Source organism: Triticum aestivum, chromosome 6B, assembly GCF_018294505.1.
Source record: "Triticum aestivum cultivar Chinese Spring chromosome 6B, IWGSC CS RefSeq v2.1, whole genome shotgun sequence".
Lineage (NCBI taxonomy): Eukaryota > Viridiplantae > Streptophyta > Magnoliopsida > Poales > Poaceae > Triticum > Triticum aestivum.
In genome coordinates this window covers 651676258-651700284 of record NC_057810.1, presented here as the reverse complement: position 1 = coordinate 651700284, position 24027 = coordinate 651676258, and the positions used below count along the sequence as shown (strand labels likewise).

At 48.8% G+C, this 24027-nt stretch overlaps 1 pseudogene; it reads right to left on the bottom strand.

The window, feature by feature from the left end:
- Positions 1 to 16088: 16088 nt before the first annotated feature.
- The window catches only part of LOC123134700 (subtilisin-like protease SBT1.4), a 46055-nt pseudogene continuing 38116 nt past the window's right edge, over positions 16089 to 24027 (bottom strand).

The following is a 24027-nucleotide window of genomic DNA, read 5'->3' as shown; positions in this document are numbered from 1 at the left end:
CGATGCATGCATGAATGCATCGACGATGGAGACATAAGCTAGGTGGCTGGACCGGCCGGACCTCGCGCTCTTCTCCATTTCGTTTGTGGTGGAAGCTAGGTTTATCTGTCACACACAGTTTGATGCCATGTTATGTCTGGGGAGATCAACGTCATTCCAGTGCATGACCTTTATTTTACTGGCAAATGTACGTACAAACTCACAAGCAAAACAATGGCATAGATAGTTACTCCCAACAGTTATACAGCTCTCAAGGCACATACCAGTTGATAATCTCATTGTTCTACACTTCTACTACTAATTAACTCACTAGATATCCGTCAAAAAGTTAGCTCACAACATTTTGTTTTCTGCGAATAACTCACAACATATCCCTCAAAAAAGTTAACTAACAACATATCCCAATACCAAGTGCATACATGGCTAGCTGGAAGTAATTCACAAACAGAGTTCCCACAGAGTACCGTAGCCTTTAAAAAAGAGAGTATTTTAGCTACATGCAGCAACTTACTACTTGTTCAGTAGCAGTTAGGAGGTAGAAAGACAGCTTAATTAGCATTATTAAAGCATCTCTAGCAATATCCCCTTAAAGTGTACTAGTATCAATGGGTATGTTAGTCCGCAAAAACAAGACCATGGTTTCTTTATATAAGATCAGAGAGGGCGGCCTTTCTTTTGGCAAAAGAAAACCCTTAAAGTCATATTTAAGGAGAAAAAATGTCGTTTAGGGAAAAAGGGATTTAGCAGATCCCTAAACCCAAAAGAGAGAATTCCTTATTTAACATTTTCTTTCTTATCTAACACAAAGTTCAAATTTTGTTTCTTGTGTGATACTTACGTTCATTTTGACTACTAACGATGGTAACTCACACCTGAAAAGATAACTTTACCTCAGATGCAACTTGTGACCAGGATTAATGTGATGAACGGCTGGCGAGATGTAGGCTAGGCAAAGGAAAGCACGGCACGTATATACGTACCATCGATCTTTGGCGGTGCCCAACTTGTCTGCAATTGCATGTGCATATCCTCCGTGACCGTGAACGCGGAGATGTGTGGGGCCATGAGCTAGTGCCATGTGCTGATGTGAAGGAACATGAATTAATCGAGAGAGGCACACATGCATCCTATGCAATTCCTAAAGAGAAGAATGTGTAATTGGCCTTGTAAAATCTTAGTTGCAAAAGAGATACTGTAGATGGCATGCATGGGTCGGCATGTTGCACACAGCCATAATCAGAAGGTGCGATGTGTGACGCCGTTCGCCGAGCATTCCAGAGGATGGCATCAATTCTTGCACCCGAACAGAGTGGCATGCACGGGGCCATGGCCACGTACGAAAGCAAAGCATTCGTAGTGCTTAATACACAGTGCGGCTGTGGAAGGCCCTTAAAGGATCGATGCATGTGCGTCGTGCCTTGCCTGACCATTCTGTCATGTGAGTCGATACAGCTGAGCTCGACGGTGAGCGTACATCCCTGATGGATGCTTACCGGAAACGGAAACCAGCCGAGCCATCATCACTAGCTAGGGTATGATACGTGTCGACTGAGTGAGCACTACCGGAATAACCCTATATGCCTACGGCCTTATCTATGCCGACGGCTTTTTGTCGGGGCCGTCGGCATAACTCGAGCTACGCAGACGGCCTGGAAAAAGCCGTCGGCATAGAGAAGCCGTCGGCATACCTCCATCTATGCCTACGGCAGCCGTAGGCATAGTTAGGCCGTCGGCATATATCGATCTATGCCTACGGTGGCCGTAGGCATAGTTAGGCTGTCGGCATAGATGTGGCCCTAGTGGCCCAGGGACAAACGGCGGGCTGACGCCGTCAAATATGCCGACGGCCCTGACGGCGGCCGTCAGCATAGATATTATCTATATTTTTTTACTAGGAGCTGCCACGTGGCCGATCTATGCCGACGGCAAAGCCGTAGGCATAGTTTTCCATCTATGCCTACGGCCTTGCCGTAGGCATAGCCCCGCCACGTGGCACCTCCTGGCGGCCCCTGGCCGAGAACCATGCCGTAGGCATAGATATTTTTTTTATTTTAAATTATTTTTATTTTTTAAGTTAAATTTTGTTTAATTTAAATCTAACTTATCTAAACTTAAACATACATAAATTATACATCGATTTAGGGTAGAATTTTCCATAGATTATGAATATCCAGTTTGTTTTTGTTTTTGAGTATGTTAGAAATGTGGCCTCCTGTACTTTTGCATATATGTCCTTCTGCTTTATTAAAATCATAAGTAATTGATACTTGGATTGATTTTGACGAAATTCATATGGTTTTTTATCAGAATCTTGAAAGGATTATGTGCTATACTATGTTTCAAATTTGAACAAACTTAAATCATGTTTGCTTCATTAGACTGTTTCAAGGATTGTGGTGGCGGGTGCAAAGGCAACTGGCTCAGGAGTGTGACCCTTCATGGACGCTGATGCCGTTGTCACTTGGAGGGAGGAAACGGCCATGTCGGGTTGACACGAAGGGAATCTTATGGTGGGTTTGTCCCAGACCTTGTTCTCAAGTGTTCCTATGGGCCGACCTATCACAACTAGGTGAAAACGTCCATTGGTCAAAGATCATCCGGTGAAAGTCAAAGGCGTAGATTTTCGGGTCAACTTGTCCAAGGTTCGGCTAACCGGGGGCCTTGGGGGGGGGACAATGCCACCAGAGCATCGCGCCGAGTCCTCATACATGTCGAAAGATGTGGTGCCATGTCTAAAGAGGCAATACGCAGCTCTGGTGTGAGGTTTGCCCTCATGAACGGCGATGCAATCGAAGTAATCCTTCTGCGGTTTTGGCGTTGCATGAATATTCCTGAACACTTGAAGCGTAATCAATTCATGAGATTTTTACACAATGCAGACACATATGATATAATATGTGTATGTGTAGCAGTTTCTTATATTTTTGTAAGATGCACGAGTATGTGAAAAAATCCCCCACCATGGATTGTTCTTCGCATGTCTACGAGTGTGGTCGGGGGCCTTTGGGGGCTAGCTATGCCATCAAATCTTGCGTCAGGTCCTCTTACATGTCTGGAAGTGTGCTGTCAGGTGCAAACAAACGACACGCGGCTCCGGAATGTGACCCCCTTCACGGAAGGCGCTGCCGCCGACACTTGCAGGGGGGGGGGGGAATGGCCGCATCGGGTCGACACGAGGGGGGTCCGCTGGTGTGTTGGGCCCAGACCTTGTTTTGAAATGTTCCTATGGGCTGACCTATCACAACCAGGTGGAAAAGTACGTTGGTCAAAGGCCGTTCGGTGAAAGTCAAAGGCCTAGATCTTCAGGTCAACCGGGCTAGGATTAGGTCGGTCGGGGGCCTTGGGGGTATCAATGGTACCCAAACTTGCATTGTGTCTTAATATATGTATACAAGTGCGATGGAGGGTTGAAATAGCCAATGGAGGAACGGGCAACGCATTTCATTCACAAACCAGACACGTTCTCTCTCGATAGCTAGATACTAACTCGAAGATGCTGCAGTTTACAAGCGGCCTCCGGTCAGGCTTTTGCGAAACGCGCTCAAACTTTTACCACACCCTACAAGGGGCATATGAAGACACTGTGCCCGGTCCCGGGGATTTCCGGCATCGTATGATTTTCCACAGATTTTTACGGCTTGATCTGGCATGCCACCAAGGTACATTCGCCCCCCAGTTGTGGGGCTCCTCCTTCTTTGGTTGCACTAGGCCTATGCATGCTGCAAAGACATCATATATGATTTTACAAACCACTTCTGGACATCATTTCAGGTGGACGTCGTGCAGATCTACAATTCCCCGCATTGAAACCCTACGGATGCAGTAAATTTCTCAAATAATCCAGGCGGGCCCGAAAAATGCCATGTCCTGGCACATGTCATAAAATGGCCCCCTTTGAGAGCATGAGAATTTTTGAGGTCAACGGAGCAACAGGCAGCGCAATTCCTTCACAAACCGAAACATTCTCTCTCTATAGCAAGATACTAACTCGAAGATGGTGCAGTTTACAAGTGGCCGCCGGTCAGACTTCTGCGAAACGCGCTCAAATTTTACCACACCTTACAAGGGCCATATGACGACACCATGCCAGGTCCCGAGGATTTCCGACATCGTATGATTTTTCGTGGATTTTTACGGCTAGATCTGACATCTCGTCGAGGTACATTCGCCCCTCCCCGTGGTGGGGTTGCTCCTCCTTTGGTTGCACTAGGCCTACGCATACTGCAAAGACATCATATATGATTTTACAAACCACTTTTGGACATCATTTCAGGTGGCCGCTGTGCAGATATGTGATTTCCCGCATTGAAACCCTACGGATGCAGTAAATGTCTCAAATATTCCAGGCGTGCCCGAAAAATGCCACGTCCTGGCACGTTTCATGAAATGGCCCCCTTTGAGAGCATGAAAATTTTCGAGGTCAACGGAGCAACGGGCAGCGCAGTTCCTTCACAAACCGAAACATTATCTCTCTATAGCAAGATACTAACCCAAAGATGGTGCGGTTTACAAGTGGTCGCCGGTCAGACTTCTGCGAAACACGCTCAAATTTTTACCACACCTTACAAGGGCCATATGACGACACTGTGCCAGGTCCCGAGGATTTCCGGCATCGTATGATTTTCCGTGGATTTTTACGGCTAGATCCGACATGCCGCCGAGGTACATTCGCCCCCCAAGTGGTATGGCTCCTCCTCCTTTCGTTGCACTAGGCCTACGCATACTGCAAAGACATCATATATGATTTACAAACCACTTATTGACATCATTTCAGGTGGCCGCCGTGCAGATCTGCATTTTTCCACATTGAAGCCCTACAGATTCCCCCGCAAAAAAAAGCCCTACAGATGCAGTAAATGTCTCAAATATTCCAGGCGGTCCCAAAAAATGCCATGCCCGGGAACGTGTCATGAAATGCCCCCCTTTGAGAGCACGAGAAGTTTCGAGGTCAACGGAGCAACGGGCAACACACTTCCTTCATAAACCGGACACGTTCCCTCTTGATAGCCAGATACTAACTCGAAGATGGTGCAGTTTACAAGTGGCTGGATCCGGCATGCCACTGTGATCCTCCTCTCCCCTCACAGATCGCCGGCATCCGGGTCCGCCGGACCTCGTCCTGCCGCGTCCATCCATGCGTCAGGATCCGCTCCTTCCGTCCACCCACAACCCTACCTCGTGGCTAGGGTTTCGATGGCCTCCACCTCTAGCGCTGCTCCGATGGCGGCGAGGCCAGAGGACGCCAGACCCTTCACCGGCATGGACGCGGTTAGCACTTGCCCTCCTTCAGCGGTCCAAGAGAGTAAAAAAATTTAGAAGAAAAACAAAAGGGAGAACACAATTGCATGAGCTTGATTCCTATTGGTGGAAACGTTTGTGCCACGGATCAATGACGTGGCGCATATCCATCCATCTAGCTCTCCACCCCACATCCATCCAGCCATCCATCCATCCATCTAGAGAAAAGGACAAAAAAAGAGCCCACGAGATAGAGCCCACCCAACTCCACCGAACGCCTCCTCCCTCTCTGTCTCGCGACCTCGCTCCTCTCTCCCCCACGAACCCCTCTCCCTCGCCGCCGCCACCACCCACGCCGGCCTATTCCGGTGAGCTCCGGCGACGGGAAGCACTCCCCCGAGCTCCCCAAGCTCCACGCCTCCTTCCCCTCCGTCCAGAATCGGCGCTCCCGCCCTCCATCGTCCCCCGTGCTAGCTAGGGTTTCGGCCGCCACCTCACCTCCGGCGACGGCGAGGCCAGCGGGCGGCGGGTCAGGCACTGGCGAGCTCCCGAGCCCCTCTCTCTCGATCCAAGCCCCTCTCTCTCGATCCCGAGCCCCTATCTCTCGATCCCCTTCTCTCTTTTGTCGCCTCACATCGCCGCCTCGGTCGCCGGCCGATTCCAGCCTACTCCGGCGAGCTCTGTCGCTGAGCTAGCTACCCAGGGCTCCCCGTTGAGCCGCTCTACCTCCTCCACTCATTCGATTCGCTTCTCCCTGCCGCCCGTGGTCGCCCCCATCAGTTCTCCCTCTCTAGGGTTTCGGTGGTGGGGAGAGGTTTGTCGTCGGCGTGCTCTTGCTCGTGGATCTAGTCGCCTGCGCCACCTCCCGTGCCTCCTTGTGCACCAGCGCCTCCTGGGTTTTGCCTGTGGTGCTACTGCCCCAGATCCGTCAGCCTCGACTACCTTATCGCCTGCCACCGTGCGACGGCGGTGATTTGGCCACACCGCAACCATGGTGGTGGCGTTGCTTATGGTAAGCTCCTCAATCCCTCTGCTCCCCTGCTCGTACTACTCTCTTCGGGCATGTCATGGTCGATTTGATGTTGCTCCGCGTGTCCTGTTAGTGCTTGGTGAAGGTTGGCTCACCTATTATTAGCTCAATTGATTACTATGCTATCTTTATGGATTTGGCAATGTGGACTTTGGTCTATTTATGCTCCTGCTGCTTTACATGTTCATATTCTAGTTCTAGTTCATGTCTATGGACTGATTACAAGAAATTCTATGCTACTGTTGGTCTATCACTGCAATTATCTTGGTCTTATAGATGTTATTGTTCCTGTCCTATAGCACATGCTAGTTTCTTTATTAGTTGGCTGCTGGTTCTATTTATTCATATGTACAAGTGCTACTGTTTCTTTGTTATCTTATAAAGGATATAGTCCTTCATTTGTATATAGCTGTAACTTTCTTATTGATCAACATATACTGATTCATCTCTTTACTGCAATTACTCTGTGTTGTTCATGATTTGCTCTTGTAGTGGTATAAAATTATAGTTTCTCTTTCAAGCTGGTATGTGTGTTTGATATATACTAGTCTTTATCTAAATACCATGTATTGGTATTTCTTGTATGGTTTAGTACATCATCTACTGGTGGTTTAGTTGTATATTGTACAGGATATAGTCCTCATGGTTGCATGTAGTGTTAACTCTTTCTTTGCTTTAGCTATTTCAGATGTTTCAGATGATTTTGATGCATGCTTATACTCCTATCTATACCAGGTCCATGTGTTGTGCTTGTGTACCTATCTACAGAATAGTACCCATGTGTAAGTGGGTGTATGTGTTCTGCACTTCTGCTTACGGCAGATGTTTAGTAAATGTGCTATCAATGGCCTATTTATTCTTGCAGGTTATGGACTGTATCTTTCCTTGCCAATTCCCTCTCTTAAATCTGATTTGAACAGATGCTACACTGGTCTCTTCACTTTCTTTCTCTCTCTCATACTCTCACTGATAAGAACAGGTGCTCCTTAATCTTGCCATGCCAATGATGGTGTCCTGAGGCTCTCACCATTACTTAACAACAGATGCTGCACTACTTGATCCAATGATGCAATAGTCCTAGCACTACTAGGTTGCCTGAGGACAATCCCTACTTCAAAACCTACCTCTGGGTTAGTTGGTTAGTAGTGGGTTAGTTGGATTTCATCTGAAAACTAACCCAAGCTTAATCGAGGGATCCCCTAATCATGGAGTTAGTGCTAATTTGAGTTGATCTTTGGGTTTAGCTTTGATCTATACTTTGCTGGCTTTACTTCTCTATTGGGTTATTCTTTACTGCCAATTGAACCTATTCCTTTTGGCCTTGCTGGTTACTGTTCCATTGGCTCCGTTTATGCAGTGTTGGCTCTCTTCTAATGTTTCTTTTATCAACTTAATCTGATTGGGGTTTGACTAATGTTTCCCAACTCCTAAGTGCTAGCTCCTACAGCAAAGGCATTTCCATAAGGGGAATGCTACATTTTAACCTTAATCAAGTTTTTCCTATTTGTTGTTTCTTGTTTTGGAGGTTGATGAACTAGAAGAAAGAAGCAGAAGATGAAGTAGATAGTTTAGTATAGGTTTAGTTTAGGACTTTTCCTTTCTTCTTTTATTTCCTTTTCCTCTAAGTGTAATTCCTGAATGCTTGTAGTTGACATTCATATTAATAAAGTCTATTGTTTATTATTCAGGCCAAATAATTGCAATGCTTCATTTATTATGAATATAGTTTCTTTTATTTAGTTTTTGCAATATCACTTGTCTTATTTATTATGAATATAGACTTTTTATGCCTACAGCAAAGCCGTAGGCATAGCTGAAAATCTATGCCGATGGCTTTGCCGTAGGCATAGCCCTGCTGCCAGGAGGAACCAGGAGATGACACATGGCATAGATATGCCTACGGCAAAGCCGTCGGCATAGATTCATCTATGCCTACGGCTTTGCTGTAGGCATAGCCCTGCCACCAGGAGTACCAGGGGTTGCCACGTGGCAGAGGTATGCCGACGGCGTTGCCGTCGGCATAGCTCTGCGACGTGGCATTGCGTGATTCGTCAGCGCTTTTGACGGCGCCGTCCGTTGCCGTCAGACGAAAAACACTGCCGACGGCTATACTATGCCGACGGCTGACATCAGGCCGTCGGCATAGGCCCCTATGCCGACGGCTATACTATGCCGACGGTCTGACAAGACTACGCTGACGACATCTACGCCGACAGGCCTATGCCGACGGCAACCGTAGGCATAGATCTATGCCGACGGCTTAGGGGCCTATGCCGACGGCCCGTGGCCGTAGGCATAGACCGCGAGTCCAGTAGTGGAGAAATAGGCAGCTAGACGCGGCGGAGACGACGTGCTTGCATTGTCTGCGCTATCAACGGGCAGCTGCTGCTATGACCGACCGGCCGGCCGGAACTCACGCTCTTCTCCACTTCATTAGTTTGTGGTAGTAGAAGGTTAGTTGTAATAGTTTGGTGCCATGTTATGTCTGATCAATGTCATTCTGGTGCATGGCTCTTTTTTTATAGTAACTCCCAACAGTTATGCAGCTCCGAATGCACATAGCAGTTGATAGTCTCAAGAATTGTGCTACTGCTAATTAACTCAAACATATCCCTCAAAAACGTTAACTCGCAACATATCCAATACCAAGCGCATGCATGCATGGCTAGCTGTAAGTAATTCACAAACAGAGCTCCAACGAGTACCGTACCACCTACCTGCACGCTGCATTGTGTTGATTGATGGAATTTCTCAGCCCACTCGTTGATGGAATTGCTCATATCAAGTACTGAAGAAGCAGAATACAAAGCATTAGCGAATGCAGCAACAAAAGATCATTTGGGTCAAATCCAAGCTAAAGAAACTTGGAATACATCACACACAAACTGCATGTCTTTGGTGTGACAATCTTTGTGCTACTTACTGGTTTCATACGAGAAACAATCACATTGAAATTGGTTATCACTTTGTAAGAGAAATGGTTGCTAGCAAGGGGATAGAAGTTAGGTTTGTGCATTCAAAAGATCAAGTTGTTGATAGATTCACAACGGCATTGCCTACAAGACCATTTGAAGAATTTGAGCGTAATCTTAAGTTTGGAAAGTTATGATTAAGGGAGGATGTTACAGAAGTATATGGTTAGCTGCACTAACCATGACTTGTGCGCTACACATTGATAGGATAGAGATAGATTTCCTATGGTTTAAACATTTTGTATCTCTATCTCTCCCTCTTGTAAATCTCTTCCGGTTGCTAACCAAAACTCCTTGTCCTCCACGCCAATATCAATATCAAATGCTTCGATGTAACTTTACAGAGAGAACAAGTGGGTGACCCCTTCACTTTTGTTGTTTCTTTATCGACCCCCTTTACTGGTTTCTTTGGGCTCATTTTGATTTTTTTGAGGATTTTGTGGGCTCGTTAATAGAAAAAGGTGAGGCGGGACAAACAGAGGACAGAGGGGCGTACTTTTGTCTCGAACCTACCAACTTGTAGTTCATTCGACTGTCAAATAGACAGTCCCTAATTTATTGTTTAATGTTTTACAGCGAGGGAAAGAATTTACATCAAAGCTAAATAATGTTTTCTATACTCTGTATTGCTAATGAAGCAGGGAGCCGGAGAATGATGTTCCGAAGAATGATTTTAGATAGTAGCAGCAAACAACTTGATATGCGAGTAACCCAGAAATAATTTGCTACCCATGGTGGTAGCTACGCACGCCCCAATTTTTATCTCTAATTATTTTTGTAAACCCGACACCTCGTATATCAAAAAAGGGACTTATGCCAAAGGGTATGTAGTTGCCACCATGTGTGCGTAGCTACCACCATGCATAGGAAATCGCCTCTCATGCGAGTAATAGACAGAAGATTATCACTGTGCACAACACATGCAGCAAGGGCGCTTTCCCTTTGCCGCTCTCTTCCAGCATTCCTCCGCCTGTTTCGTTGCCTCGTCGGGGCACCACTAGTGCTTAATAAGATGATATAGGCGTCGCAGTAATTTCCATGTTGCCCTGCAGAAAAATCACATCGCTTATATATCATATAGAAACCAACATTTTCAAAGTTATATTAATTGACACATATAAGATTGCTTACACTGCAATGCAGACAACGAGGAAGATGAGACGCAGATGATGACCGGGCAGAGGAGGTAGAATAAGGTGATGCTTGCTTGGGCAAGCCGAGCTGCTGTTGTAAACGAAGGAGCAAATGAGACAAGCAAGGTCCACGATGGTGAAAAAACTAACATGGACAGGGGGCATATGCCCCCCCCCTCGACGCACTTCACCACATTGTATTTATTCAATAATTATTTATAGTTGAGTATATTATAGTTATTTTTGCATCATATAATCACATATAGATGGTGTATTGAGACTTTATTTGACAGCTAAGATTATGTCTTTTATGTTTATGCCTTTGTATTTTTTGATGATATACAACATATATTGTTGAAAGTATATATATGTTACTCTATTAATGTTCATTGTGCCTCAATCGCACCAGGGCCTTCATAATGCTAGGGCTGGCCCTCCCAGGCCTTGTCGTCCTGCCAGAATCCTCCAGGGAGATTCATCACTGATTGGTATTGCCAGCGTCTCCGCCAAGGATGCCAGCAGCATAAGCGACCTATGCGTCTCCTTGATCCACTTCTTTTGCCTCTCCAACAGCTGGTCGCCATTGTCATCCTCATGGAGGACGACGATGCTACTATCCGAAGGAGGGGCGCTGGCACTGGAACCGGTCGACCCGCCCCCTGCTTGATGTCGATGTCGATGAAAATGTGTCCTGGAGCACCTCCCTGTGCCCCGTGATGAGACGACATATATAGTCTGCTACCTAGCGCGATCGAGTAGCACACCACATTTAGAGAATGACAAAGAACCGTGGAAGAATAAAGAAGGGAGTAGCGATAGTGGCGCCAGTACTACTACAATACTATCAGAGTACTATCACAATAGCAGGATAAAGAATGGACATATGCAAGAAGGCAATTCACGGTGTCGCGCATATCCAAGTAAGGAATTCATCAGATCTTACACAATTTTTGTCGTAATCAACAACATCTGAGATGGGCATGAGGAATTTAAATGAACTGACCTCAGGCCAACCTTTGGCACAACACAACTTCTGTCAATGCAAGCAAGCAAGTACAGTCAGGTGGAGGATAAAAATTGTCTTCTGTGCAGAACAAAACCCCTATGCAATAGTTCCATAAGTGTAGCATTTTTGTAAGCAAAAGCAAGTGCCAGCATGGCCAAGGCAAATATAATCAAAGAATGCTAAAATGCTGGAGCGTCGTATTGCGCGGGCACACTGTATGGACAGATACATAGTAAGAGAGAATGTTCTGATATTGACAGTGCAACGCCCGGATAATTAAGCTACAGTGAAACTCTGCTAATGATGCCACGTCACCTTCGTTACTGTTGCTAATCTTTCATTAGTTCAAAACCGGCCCAAAAATCAAATTCAAAATATGACAAACAACAAAAGTTTTCAAACATCAAAACAAAAATGTTCGGGCAGTGCTAAATATGGCATAGGTAACTATAGTGTAGAAGAAACAATTTTATAAAATACTTAATTGCCCTAAAATAAATAGAATAGAAAACAAAACAAAAAAAGAGAAAAAGAAAGGAAAAGAAAAAAAACCTTCCCCCTGGGCCAAAGGGCCCAACTAGCCAACAGCCAGCCTGACCGGCCCAGCCGGCCTGGCCCGCCTCCATCGGTCGCTCCCTCCCCTTCCCTGTTCCCCCGACCAGGGTCGGAACAGGGGCGCGTCGCCACCGGACCCCCTCGCCGGCGTCGAGGAGGGGATAAGGTCGCCACGCCCCCGCCTCCTCGATCCCGCCTCCCACTCACCCCCACTCTCGCCCTCGGTCCCTGCGCCTCTCCCTCTCCCCTCAGATCCACCCCGCTCTCTTCCTCTCCCATCGCATCCGAGCGCCGCCATGGACCCGCCGCCGTGAAACACGCGGCCACAGCCACCACCTCACCTCACCAGCGTGTCCGTCGTCTCCGCCATCGTCTTCCTCGTCGACCGGTGGCCGCAGCTGGAGCTCGGAGGCGCTGCTGCAACGGTCCCCTTCTTCCACATCTCCGATCGCCGCGGTTCTTCGCCAACTCCAATGACGCCTTCTGCAGCTACTAAGCCACCAAAGGCCATCGTGCGTGCTGCTAGGTGAGCTGCCTCCCTCCTCTGCCCTCTAGCTCACGCCCTAGCTAGCTCGTCGTCGTGCCCAGGCTCTGGTCACCGCGGTGTACCTTGCCGCCGTGGCCACAACCGCCGTCACGCTCGCCCGAACTCACCGTTGTACTCCTGGGGTTCCTAGGAGCCTAACGCGCCTGCGCACGCTCTCTCCTGTGCCTCCTAACGCCGTCCCTGTTGAGCGCCCGAACGTGCTGCCGCCTGCGCTCGTCGTCGGCGTGCCTCCGGTGATCAAATGGTCACGGGCCAGCGCCCGTTGCGTTCGCCGCCTCGCGTACGACTCGCCTGGCCTCTCCTTTCATTCGCTAACATGATGCGTCGTCGTTTCCTCTCGCGCCCGACTCCGGCCGTCCGCCGATGAGCTCGCCGCACTCGATTCCGGCCACCATTGCCCGTGTAACCACCACCAACCGTCGTGTCGTCATCTTGCCGTTCTAACGCGCCCGACCGCGTCCAAAATGGTGCCCTGTGGGCGATTTCCGACGATACCCGAGGATGCACCGCCGCGAACGAGCTCGCCGGCGTGATTCCGATGAGTCGCCGGCCGTCTCTGAGCTAGCCTGACGTGTGGGTCCCCTTGTGTCGCTGACGGGTGGGCCCCGTTGAACCCTTGACCCTGTCAACTGCTGACTGGCCCCGTTGAACCCTTGACCCGGTCAACTGCTGACTGGGCCGCCCGTGTCTCACTGACCTACAGGCCCCACCTTAATAAATGAAATAAATAAAAATAATAATTAGTTAATTAAATAGTTTAGCTAATTAAAACCCTAATCTCTCACTAACTACTGGCCCCCACTTGCTAATTAGGTTAGTTAGGTTAAAATAACTCTGTTAGTTAGCACTGTCACTGACATGTGGGTCCCAATGGCCCTACCTGTCTGGTTTGACTAGTCAACCGCATTGTTGACTGCTGACATCACACCTACGTCATGCTGACGTCATCCCATACTGTTCTGAATAATGTTGGATTTAAATAATTATTTAAAATCAACAAATGATTAAAACTTTAGAAAATCATATAAAATAATCCGTAACTCGGATGAAAATACTTTCTACATGAAAGTTGCTCAGAACGACGAGACGAATCCGGATACGCAGCCCGTTCGTCCGCCACACATCCCTAATATATCAAACACGCAACTTTCCTCCTCCGATTCATTTGTCTGTAAACGCGAAACTCCGGGGATACTTTCCCAGATGTTTCCCCCCTTCACCGGATCACCTCCTACTGCGTTAGGACACACCTGGCATCGTTACTTGTCATGTCATGCATCGTCATGCATCTGTTTGCATTGTATTCATTGTTTCTTCCCCTTCTTCTCTCCGGCAGACTACAAGACCGACGCTGCTGCTGCCCAGTTCAACTACGGAGTTGACGACCCCTCCTTGCCAGAGCAACCAGGCAAGCCCCCCCCCCCTTGATCACCAGATATTGCCTATTCTCCTCTAAACTGATTGCATTAGAGTAGTGTAGCATGTTACTGCTTTCCGTTAATCCTATTCTGATGCATAGCCTGACATTGTTGCTACCTCTGTTGATACCTTACCTGCAATCCTAAATACTTATTATAGGATGCTAGTTTATCATTTGTGGACCTACATTCTTGTCAGTCTGCCTTGCTATACTATCGGGCCGTGATCACTCGGGAGGTGATCACGGGTATATACTATACATACATGCTATACAGATGGTGACTAAAGTCGGGTTGGCTCATTGAGTACCAACGGTTGATTCACGAATTGGGGGCTGAAAGGACATATTTCCCGACGGCCCTCTGTGTGGGATCTTTGTGGCGAAGCGACAGAGAAGGTTGAGGCCACCTAGGAGAGAGGTGGGCCTGGCCCTGGTCGGTGTTCGCGGTTGCTTCATAATAACACGCTTAACGAGATCTTGGTATTTGATCTGAGTCTGGCCACTGGCCTATACGCACTAACCAACTATGCGGGAAAGATATGGGCACTCGACGTCGTGGTATCAGTCGAAGCCTTCTAGACGTCAGCGACGGAGCGGCGCGCGCCGAGTTGGACTGGAACACCTGTCGTTGTATAAGGAAGGCTAGGTCTGCTCATCGGCCGCGTACGCAATGTGCAGGTGTGCAATGGGCGATGGGCCCAGACCCCTGCGCGCATAGGATTTAGACCGGCGTGCTGACCTCTCTATTAGGCCTAGGTGGGGCTGCGACGTGTTGATTTTCCGAGGCCGGGCATGACCCAGGAAAGTGTGTCCGGCTAAATGGGATCGAGCGTGTTGGGTTATGTGGTGCACCCCTGCAGGGAAGTTAATCTATTCAAATAGCCGTGTCCCTCGGTAAAAGGACGACCCGGAGTTGTACCTTGACCTTATGACAACTAGAACCGGACCCTTAATAAAACACACCCAGACAAGTTCCACAGACAACCCGGTGATCGCTTTTCCACAGAGCGACGAGGGGAGGATCGCCGGGTAGGATTATGCTATGCGATGCTACTTGGAGGACTTCACTCTACTCTCTTCTACATGCTGCAAGACGGAGGCTGCCAGAAGCGCAGTCTTCGATAGGACTAGCTATCCCCCTCTTATTCTAGCATTCTGCAGTTCAGTCCACTCATATTGCCTCCTTACACATATACCCATGCATATGTAGTGTAGCTCCTTGCTTGCAAGTACTTTGGATGAGTACTCACGGTTGCTTTGCTCCCTCTTTTCCCCTGTTTTTCCTCTTCTTCTCGGATGCCGCAACCAGACGTTGGAGCCCAGGATCCAGATGCCACCATCAACGATGACTACTACTCTGGAGGTGCCTACTACTACGTGCAGGCCACTGGCGACGACCAGGAGTAGTTTAGGAGGATCCCAGGCAGGAGGCATGCGCCTCCTTCGATCTGTATCCCAATTTGTGGTAGCCATCTTATGGCAACTTGTTTACTTATGTCTGTACTCAGATATCGTTGCTTCCACTGACTCGTCTATGATCAAGCACTTTTATTCGAGCCCTCGAGGCCCCTGACTTGTATTATGATGCTTGTGACTTATTTATGTTTTAGAGTTGTGTTGTGATATCTTCCCGTGAGTCCCTGATCTTGATTGTACACGTTTGCGTGCATGATTAGTGTATGATTAAATCAGAAGCGTCACAGACAGATACCTTATCGAATGAGGGGCGGAGCGTGGAGCCTGAGTACCGTAGGAGGTGGGGGCCGGGGGCGTCGCTCTGGTTGCCGGCGGAGGAGGCAGGGCGCTGGACCTTGACCGATGTCATCTCTCATTTGGTCGTCTCGAGCCGTGACTTAGATGCTTTTGTTGGAGCCTTCCTTGATTGTATTTTTATAGCATTGTCTGCCAAACCTGCCGAAGAAACAAGTAACGGAGTTCTCTGTGAGGATGTAAGATGCCCAGTTACAGACTTAAGGAAGGAAGACATCCAGTTTCTTACAGACAGAAGTAAGGAAAATATACAGTTGCGTGCGTACACGTACGGTTTGCTCGTGCCCACCTGCACACTGCTACACTCCTAGAGGTGTACTCGTTAACTACGGAACCCGGGACGAGCCGTGCCGCAAGTTTGCTACGTAGATGCTGCAGGAGGTGTGCAGTTCAGCAACAGCGGAACCGAAACCCACATCACACCGCTGCGACTTCGCTCACTGGCGGCCGCCAGGTGATGGCGATGGGGCTCGTCACAGTGTGCTTGCCGTCGCTCCACGCGATCGACCCAAACGTGTACTCCTTGATGCTACCCTTGGCCCGGATAGCGAAGGTGACCTGGTACTCCTGTGTGTTGTGCGTCATGCTGAACTGTAGCTTCCGCGGCTTCACGTCCACGCGCATGCCGGTGGGGCTCGTGACCGTGGCTCGATACGTCACATCCACGTTGTTGCCGACGTTGCGCACCATGCGGTGTTGCGTGATGGTCTCGTTGCGCGAGGTGAACACCGCCATGAAGGATGGGTAGTTGTGGTCTCCCACATAGAAGGAACCCGAGCAGTTGGTCGACGAGCCGTCTCTCGTGAAGACAGCCATCTGCTCGGAGGTGTAGCCGAGCGCGCACACGAAGGTGACATAGTTGTCGTTGCATGCGTTGTACACGAGGCCTGGGTCAAGGGCGCGGCTGGGGTCGACGTGGCCTGCCCCGCACGCGAACATCGTGGATGGTTTGTCTGGTGGCCATATCCCTGATGATAAGGCCACCATTGTCTACATTGTATGCGGTGGTCATCAGGGCGGACTTGATCGCGGCAAGGCTCCACTCCGGTTTCGCCTGCCGAAGCATTGCAGCGATGCACTAACGTGTGGGCATGCCATGGACGTGCCCGATAGGATATTGTAATGCACTAGTCTCGTGTCGCTGTCGAGGCCCGAGGGCGAGGCGGCGCCGGTCCAAGCGGCGAGAATCTCCACGCCGGGGGCTGTGACGTCTGGCTTGAGGATCTCCGGCGCCAGGAAGTTTGGGCCGCGACTCGAGAAGGGTGCCATTCTAGGGGAAGAAGGCGTGGGGCCGATGACCGCACCGTGGAACACGATCGTCGCCGCCGGTGATGTAGTGTTGCTTATGTACGCTTTAATCCTTTTCCCGGCAGCGAAGGTGACGGTTGTGGCAGGGAAGGTATGGGGGCTACCGACGACCAGCTCGCGGAATTCTTTGATGATCCTGAGGATTGCTCCGACGCCACCAGCAAGCTTGACGGTCTCTCCTTGCGCAGCAATCACGCCGGGGTCGCACAAAACGATCTTCCGGGCGACCAAGCTGGCGTTGAGCTTCCTAGCTTCACAGATTTTTGAGCCAGCAGTCCGGCCATGCACGAGAGGTATCTCGGTTGCACCAAGCGGCGGGCCAGCGTAGAGCGAAGTGCCAGAAAAGGTATCGCCGTTGATGAGGACGACGTCTGCCGGGAAATGGCGGTTGATGGTGGACGCGCCGATGGCCAGGAACGACGGCGCGATGTTGATGGTGGTGGACTCGACGGGGCCGGAGTTCCCCGCGGAAGCAGAGACGATGTTGCCCTTCTGAACGTCGCCGAAGGCGCCGATGGCGGTGGAGTCCATATAAAATGGTTGCGCGTAGCCGGAGGAGCCGAGTGAAGCGGAGATGACGTCGACCCCGTCGGCTATGGCCTCGTCGAACGCCGCGAGGATGTCGGAGCTTGCACACCCGTATTTCCAGCACACTTTATAGGAAGCGACGCGCGCGCCCAGGGCCATACCGACGGCGTTCCCTCTGGTGTAGCCGTAGATGAAGGAAATATGTCCTAGAGGCAATAATAAAGTTATTATTTATTTCCTCATATCATGATAAATGTTTATTATTCATGCTAGAATTGTATTAACCGAAAACATAATACATGTGTGAATACATAGACAAACATAGTGTCACTAGTATGCCTCTACTTGACTAGCTCGTTAATCAAAGATGGTTGAGTTTCCTAGTCATAGACATGAGTTGTCATTTGATTAACGGGATCACATCATTAGGAGAATGATGTGATTGACTTGACCCGTTCTGTTAGCTTAGCACTTGATCGTTGTATGTTGTTATTGCTTTCTTCATGACTTATACATGTTCCTATGACTATGAGATTATGCAACTCCCGTTTATCGGAGGAACACTTTGTGTGCTACCAAACGTCATAACGTAACTGGGTGATTATAAAGGAGCTCTACAGGTGTCTCCGGAGGTACATGTTGAGTTGGCGTATTTTGAGATTAGGATTTGTCACTCCGATTGTCGGAGAGGTATCTCTGGGCCCTCTCAGTAATGCACATCACTATAAGCCTTGCAAGCAATGTAGCTAATGAGTTAGTTGCGGGATGATGCATTACGTAACAAGTAAAGAGACTTGCCGGTAACGAGATTGAACTAGGTATTGAGATACCGACGATCGAATCTCGGGCAAGTAACATATCGATGACAAAGGGAACAACGTATGTTGTTATGCGGTTTGACCGATAAAGATCTTCATAGAATATATAGGAGCCAATATGAGCATCCAGGTTCCGCTATTGGTTATTGACCGGAGACGTGTTTCGGTCATGTCTATATAGTTCTTGAACCCGTAGGATCCGCATGCTTAAAGTTTGGTGATGATCGGTATTATGAGTTTTTGTGTTTTGATGTACCGAAGGTAGTTCAGAGTCCCGGATATGATCACGGACATAACGAGGAGTCTCGAAATGGTCGAGACATAAAGATTGATATTTGGATGACTATGTTCGGACACCGGAATGGTTTCGGATGGTTTCGGGCATATACCGGAGTATCGGGGAATACCGGAACCCCCCGGGGGGTTTAGTGGGCCTAATGGGCCCTAGTGAAGAATTGGAGGGGCAGCCAGGGCAAGCCGCACGCCCCCTCCCCCTATAGTCCGAATAGGACAAGGAGGGGGCACTACTAGGAAAAGGGCTATAGATGGAATGGCCACTAATGGCGCACCTGTCATGTGCTGCGCCACTATTATATAGCAGTGGCGCACCATGTGCAGGTGCGCCATTAGTGTGGAAGACACTAATGGCGCACTAGGCACACGGTGCGCCACTAGTAATTTTTTCTTCTTATTTTTCCAAAGATACTAATGGCGCATCATGGCAAGGTGCGCCATTACTAGTGCTAACTAGTAATGGCGCACCGGCCACATAGTGCGCCACTACTGTTGTTGTTGTTGTTGTTGTTTTTATATATTTTTTGGCAAAACTACTAATGGCGCAGCCTAGCGTAGTGCGCCATTACTAGTTTAAACTAGTAATGGCGCACTGTGCCATGGTGCGCCATTAGAATATTTTTTTTTTTGCAAAACTCCTAATGGCACACCAGCAGCAGGTGCGCCATTAGTAACCAGGGTTACTAATGGCGCATTTGCAGGTGGTGCGCCATTAGTAACCTGGGAACAACAAGATATTTTGGACAACCCACCTACCCACTCACTTTCCCCACTTCATTCTCTCCACCTCCTCCTCCAAGCTTGTCTCGGCTGCCTCCTCCTCCTCACCTCATTTGCACCATAGATTCATCCAAATTAAGTGGTTAAATTACCTTTTTTTTGATAGGTAAGTAAGGGGGAAGCTATCTTTATGTTGTTCTCCCTCTCCAACAACATGCACATGCACTTTTTGTGGCCTAGCTAGATCTATGTATGTTCGTGGTGTTGCATATGTTTGTGGTGTTGCATATATGTTTGTGTTTGCAGGTACCGGTATTTGAAATGCGATAGTTGCCAATATTTTGCCAAAATGTTGATTCATTTCCGTTTCGGCGAGAATTTTGGCACTATGCATTCTTTTTGGTCCTATTTTTAGGGAAAGTCATGCCAAATTTTTTCTTGGTTCTAAAATATTGTTTTGCTCTATCCCGCAGGCGACCATGGTCCGCACGATGACCGAAGGCATCGTGAATAGGTTTTTGAGCTCCGCGAAGGCCGAGATGCTTCAAAAGAACGAGACGGAGATAAGATGTCTGTGTCGAAGATGCAAGCTGAAGAGCCTTATTGCGGACCCGGATTCCGGGCAGGTGCGGGACCACCTGCTCTTGCGTGGTTTCATGGATGGCTATCGGTGGCAAGGTGATGAAGATGACTATGAAGTCGTCCATGGGGGCCGGGCGGCAAGAAATGAGCAAGACTCGGGCGAGCGAGAAGACGAAGAATCTCCAGGACATGATCACGACGGTGATGCTGTACACAGTCATCATGTAGAAGATCCAGGACATGATGATGAGGAAGATGCCAGAGTAGACGAAGGGCATGATCATGAAGATGAAGATGCCGGCAGAGCAGACGACGAAGGACCATCGATGGGCTGGGTTCAGGACCCTCATGTTCAAGAGCTGCTTCTCAAGCAAACGGATAATGCAAGAGCTGCCACCCGAGAGAAAGCCAAGCTGGATCAACTGGAGATAGACGCGGTTACTCCATTGTATGAAGGATGCAGACCCGAGGATACCCGCCTGAAAGTAACGCTCATGGCTCTGGAGATGAAGGTAAAACACAAAATGACCGACGCATACTTCGACGAGAACATGTCATTCTGGCGCGAACGTCTTCCCAAGGGGAACAAGTGCCCGACCAGTTTCGAGAAGGCGAAGAAAATCGTGTGTCCTCTGGATTTACCGCACGTGAAATACCATGTGTGCATGAACAATTGCATCATTTATCGGGACGAGCACGCGGAGTCTACCATATGTCCAGTGTGCAGCGTCACTCGATACAAGGAGAGGAAGAAAGCTCCTCGAAAAGTGGTGTGGTACTTTCTGATCACTCCTCGTCTACAGCGGTATTTTGCGGACCCTAATGTAGCAAAGCTCTTGCGTTGGCATGCGAATAGGTAGGAGAAGAAGCGAGAAGATGACGCAAATGATCTGGAGATAAATAAAAAAGACAAGATGCTGAGTCACCCTAGGGATGGGACCCAGTGGCAAGCGTTGAACTTCGAACACCCAGAATTTTGAAGGATCCAAGGAACATCGTGCTGGGCACGAGCACCGATGGAGTCAATCCATTTGGCAACCAGAGGAGCACACATAGCACCTAGCATGTGTTTGTGTGGATGTACAACCTTCCCCCTGGTTGTGCATGAAGAGGAAGTACATTCACATGAGTATGCTAATTGAAGGGCCGAAACAACCAGGAAACGACATCAATCTGTATCTGGGGCTGCTGAAAGAGGAGCTAGACACGCTATGGAAAACTCCAGCCAATACGTGGGACACCGCACAGAAAGAATATTTCCCTATGAGAGCCGCACTGCTCACGACGGTGCACGACTATCTCGGTTACGGATATCTCGCGGGGCAGGTGGTCCACGGATTTTCTGGATGCGTCAGGTGCATGGATGACACAACGTATCACCAGCTAGATAGAGATCCCATGTCTTCGAAAACCGTGTTCATGGGACATCGAAGGTGGCTTCGCGACGATGACCCGTGGAGGAAATGCAAGGATCTATTCGATGGTGAAACCGAACCCCGAAGACGCGCGCGTACGAGGAGCGACGAGGAAATAGACCAGCTGTTGAAAAATTGGAAAGATTGCCCACTGCCGGGAAAGAAGGAAAAGGCGCCATAGCCGGGAAAGAAGCGAAAGGCACTAGAGCCGCTGCTGAAGGTATGGAAAACAAGGTCTGTTTTCTAGGACTTGCCGTACTGGAAGATCCACTGTGTGCCTCACAGCCTTGATGTCATGCATATCACGAAGAATGTGTGCGAGAGTCTGCTTGGTACCCTGCTCAACATGCCAGAGAGGACCAAAGATGGGCCGAAAGCAAGGGCAGACTTGAAATCAATGGACATCAGGGAGGAGCTTCACGCTAATGATCATGATGATGATGAGGCGAAGCAGGACACGGAAAGTCATCGCAAAGGCAAAAAGGCCAAGAAGACCGGAAATGACTACCCTCCCGCGTGCTTCACTCTAAGTCAGGAGGAGATCGATCAGTTTTTCACCTACCTCGTAGGAGTAAAACTTCCTTACGGTTACACGGGGAAGATAAGCAGATACCTAGACCCAGCAAAGCAGAAGTTCAGCAGGATGAAGTCTCACGACTGTCACGTGCTAATGACGCAGATACTTCCAGTTGCAATCTGTGGGATCATGGACGCGCACGTCCATGAAACACTATTTGGCCTATGCAACTTTTTCGACGTCATCTCTCGGAAGTCGGTTGGCGTGAGGCAACTCAGAAGGCTACAGGAAGAGATCGTGGTGATACTATGTGAGCTTGAGATGTACTTCCCGCCCACATTCTTCGTCGTTATGGTGCATCTGCTGGTCCATATCGTGGAGGATATCATCCAACTCGGGCCGACATTCCTGCACAGCATGATGTCGTTTGAAAGGATGAATGGTGTCATCAAAGGATATGTTCACAACATGTCATGTCCAGAAGGAAGCATAGCCATGGGCTTTCTGACCGAAGAGTGCGTCTCCTACTGCATGAATTATCTAGGCACCGAGGACCCCGTTGGTCTGCCCATCAACAGGCACCTCGGCAGGCTCGCTAGATGGGGTCACTGTGAGGGTCGCCGCGAAATGCATGTCGACTTCGAGGGTCGACTCGCCGACTTTGAAAGAGCAAACCTAGTCGCGCTACAAAACATAGATGTGGTCGATCCTTGGGTGGTAGAGCACAAAACCTTTATTGAGAAGACGTACAATGACCGAGGCCAACAGAGGACGGACAGAGATATAATCAAAGAGAACAACTCATGTTTCACGCGTTGGTTGAAGTAGAAGCTTCTGTCGTACCCTTTACATGAGGATTCTTCCGCAGAAGAACAACTCATATTCGCCTTGTCATAGGGTGTCAAGCACAACCTGATGACCTATGAGGCGTACGATATCAACGGCTACACATTCTACACCAAGGACAAGGACATGAAGAGCAATGGTTATTAGAACTCCGGGGTAACGATGGAATCCTACACTGGTAACGACAAGGACATATACTACAGAAGGATCGAGGAGATCTGGGAGCTGAGCTACGCTGGAGATAAGGTCCCGATGTTCCGTGTCAGATGGGCCAAGAGCGTCATAAAAGAAGACCGGTATTTCACCACCATGGTTATACCCGAAGCCAAATCCAAGACCGCGGGCGCAAACGTCACCGCGAAAAATGAGCCATGGGTACTGGCTTCCCAAGTGGACCAATGCTTCTTCATTACCAACCCGCCAAAGCCCAGTCGTGTTGTCGTGAGGAGAGGCAAAAGGAAGATCATCGGAATGGATGGAGTCGCCAATGAGCAAGACTTCGACAAGTACGGCGACCCGAAGATGGAACATGACGACGACGATGAAGTATCAGCATACACCACAAGAAGAAGCAGGACCACCCTACCTAAAGGACGTCCGTTCAAGAGAAGAACTCCATTTACGAAAAATAAGGGCAAGAAGATTGTGAACAGATAGCTAGCTAAGATCGATTGTATTTAAATTGTAGCCTTCATTTCTCGATTGTATTTCATAGGCACTTTTTGAACTCATGAATGTTTTTAAATTTCATGGACACTCGATCTCGATCCTCCTCCATCTCGATCGCTATCCCACCTTGCCAGATCCGGTCCCCCTCGTCGCCGAGCACCCCCCGCACCATCTCCCCCGCTCCACCGGCCGCCGCCGCCGACCCCCGGCCCGCACCCTCCCCCACTCCACCATCACCGACGACCCACCGCACCCTCCCCCACTCCACCGGCCGCCGCCGCCAACCCCCGGCCCGCACCCTCCCCCACTCCACAGCCGCCGACGACCCCCCGCACCCTCCCCCCATATGAATATTTTTTCATATTCATAAATATTTTCAAATAACAAATTTGAACATATTTTTTAAAAAATTATTACTGTTTTTATAAAAAAATATTACTGTTATGATTTAAACAAGTTTGAACATATTTAAACACAAATAAATATCAAACATCATTTTAAATGCATAAAAAACAAAAATTGGAGAGCCTTGGAATAGAACCCAGGACCTCCTAGTGTGTGTGCTGCGTGCTGGCCAATCAGGCTAGTGGGCGGGTTCTGATGTAGATAGCGTTAGGTGGAATATAACCTGACCAGTCGGGCTAGTAATTAAAACAAAA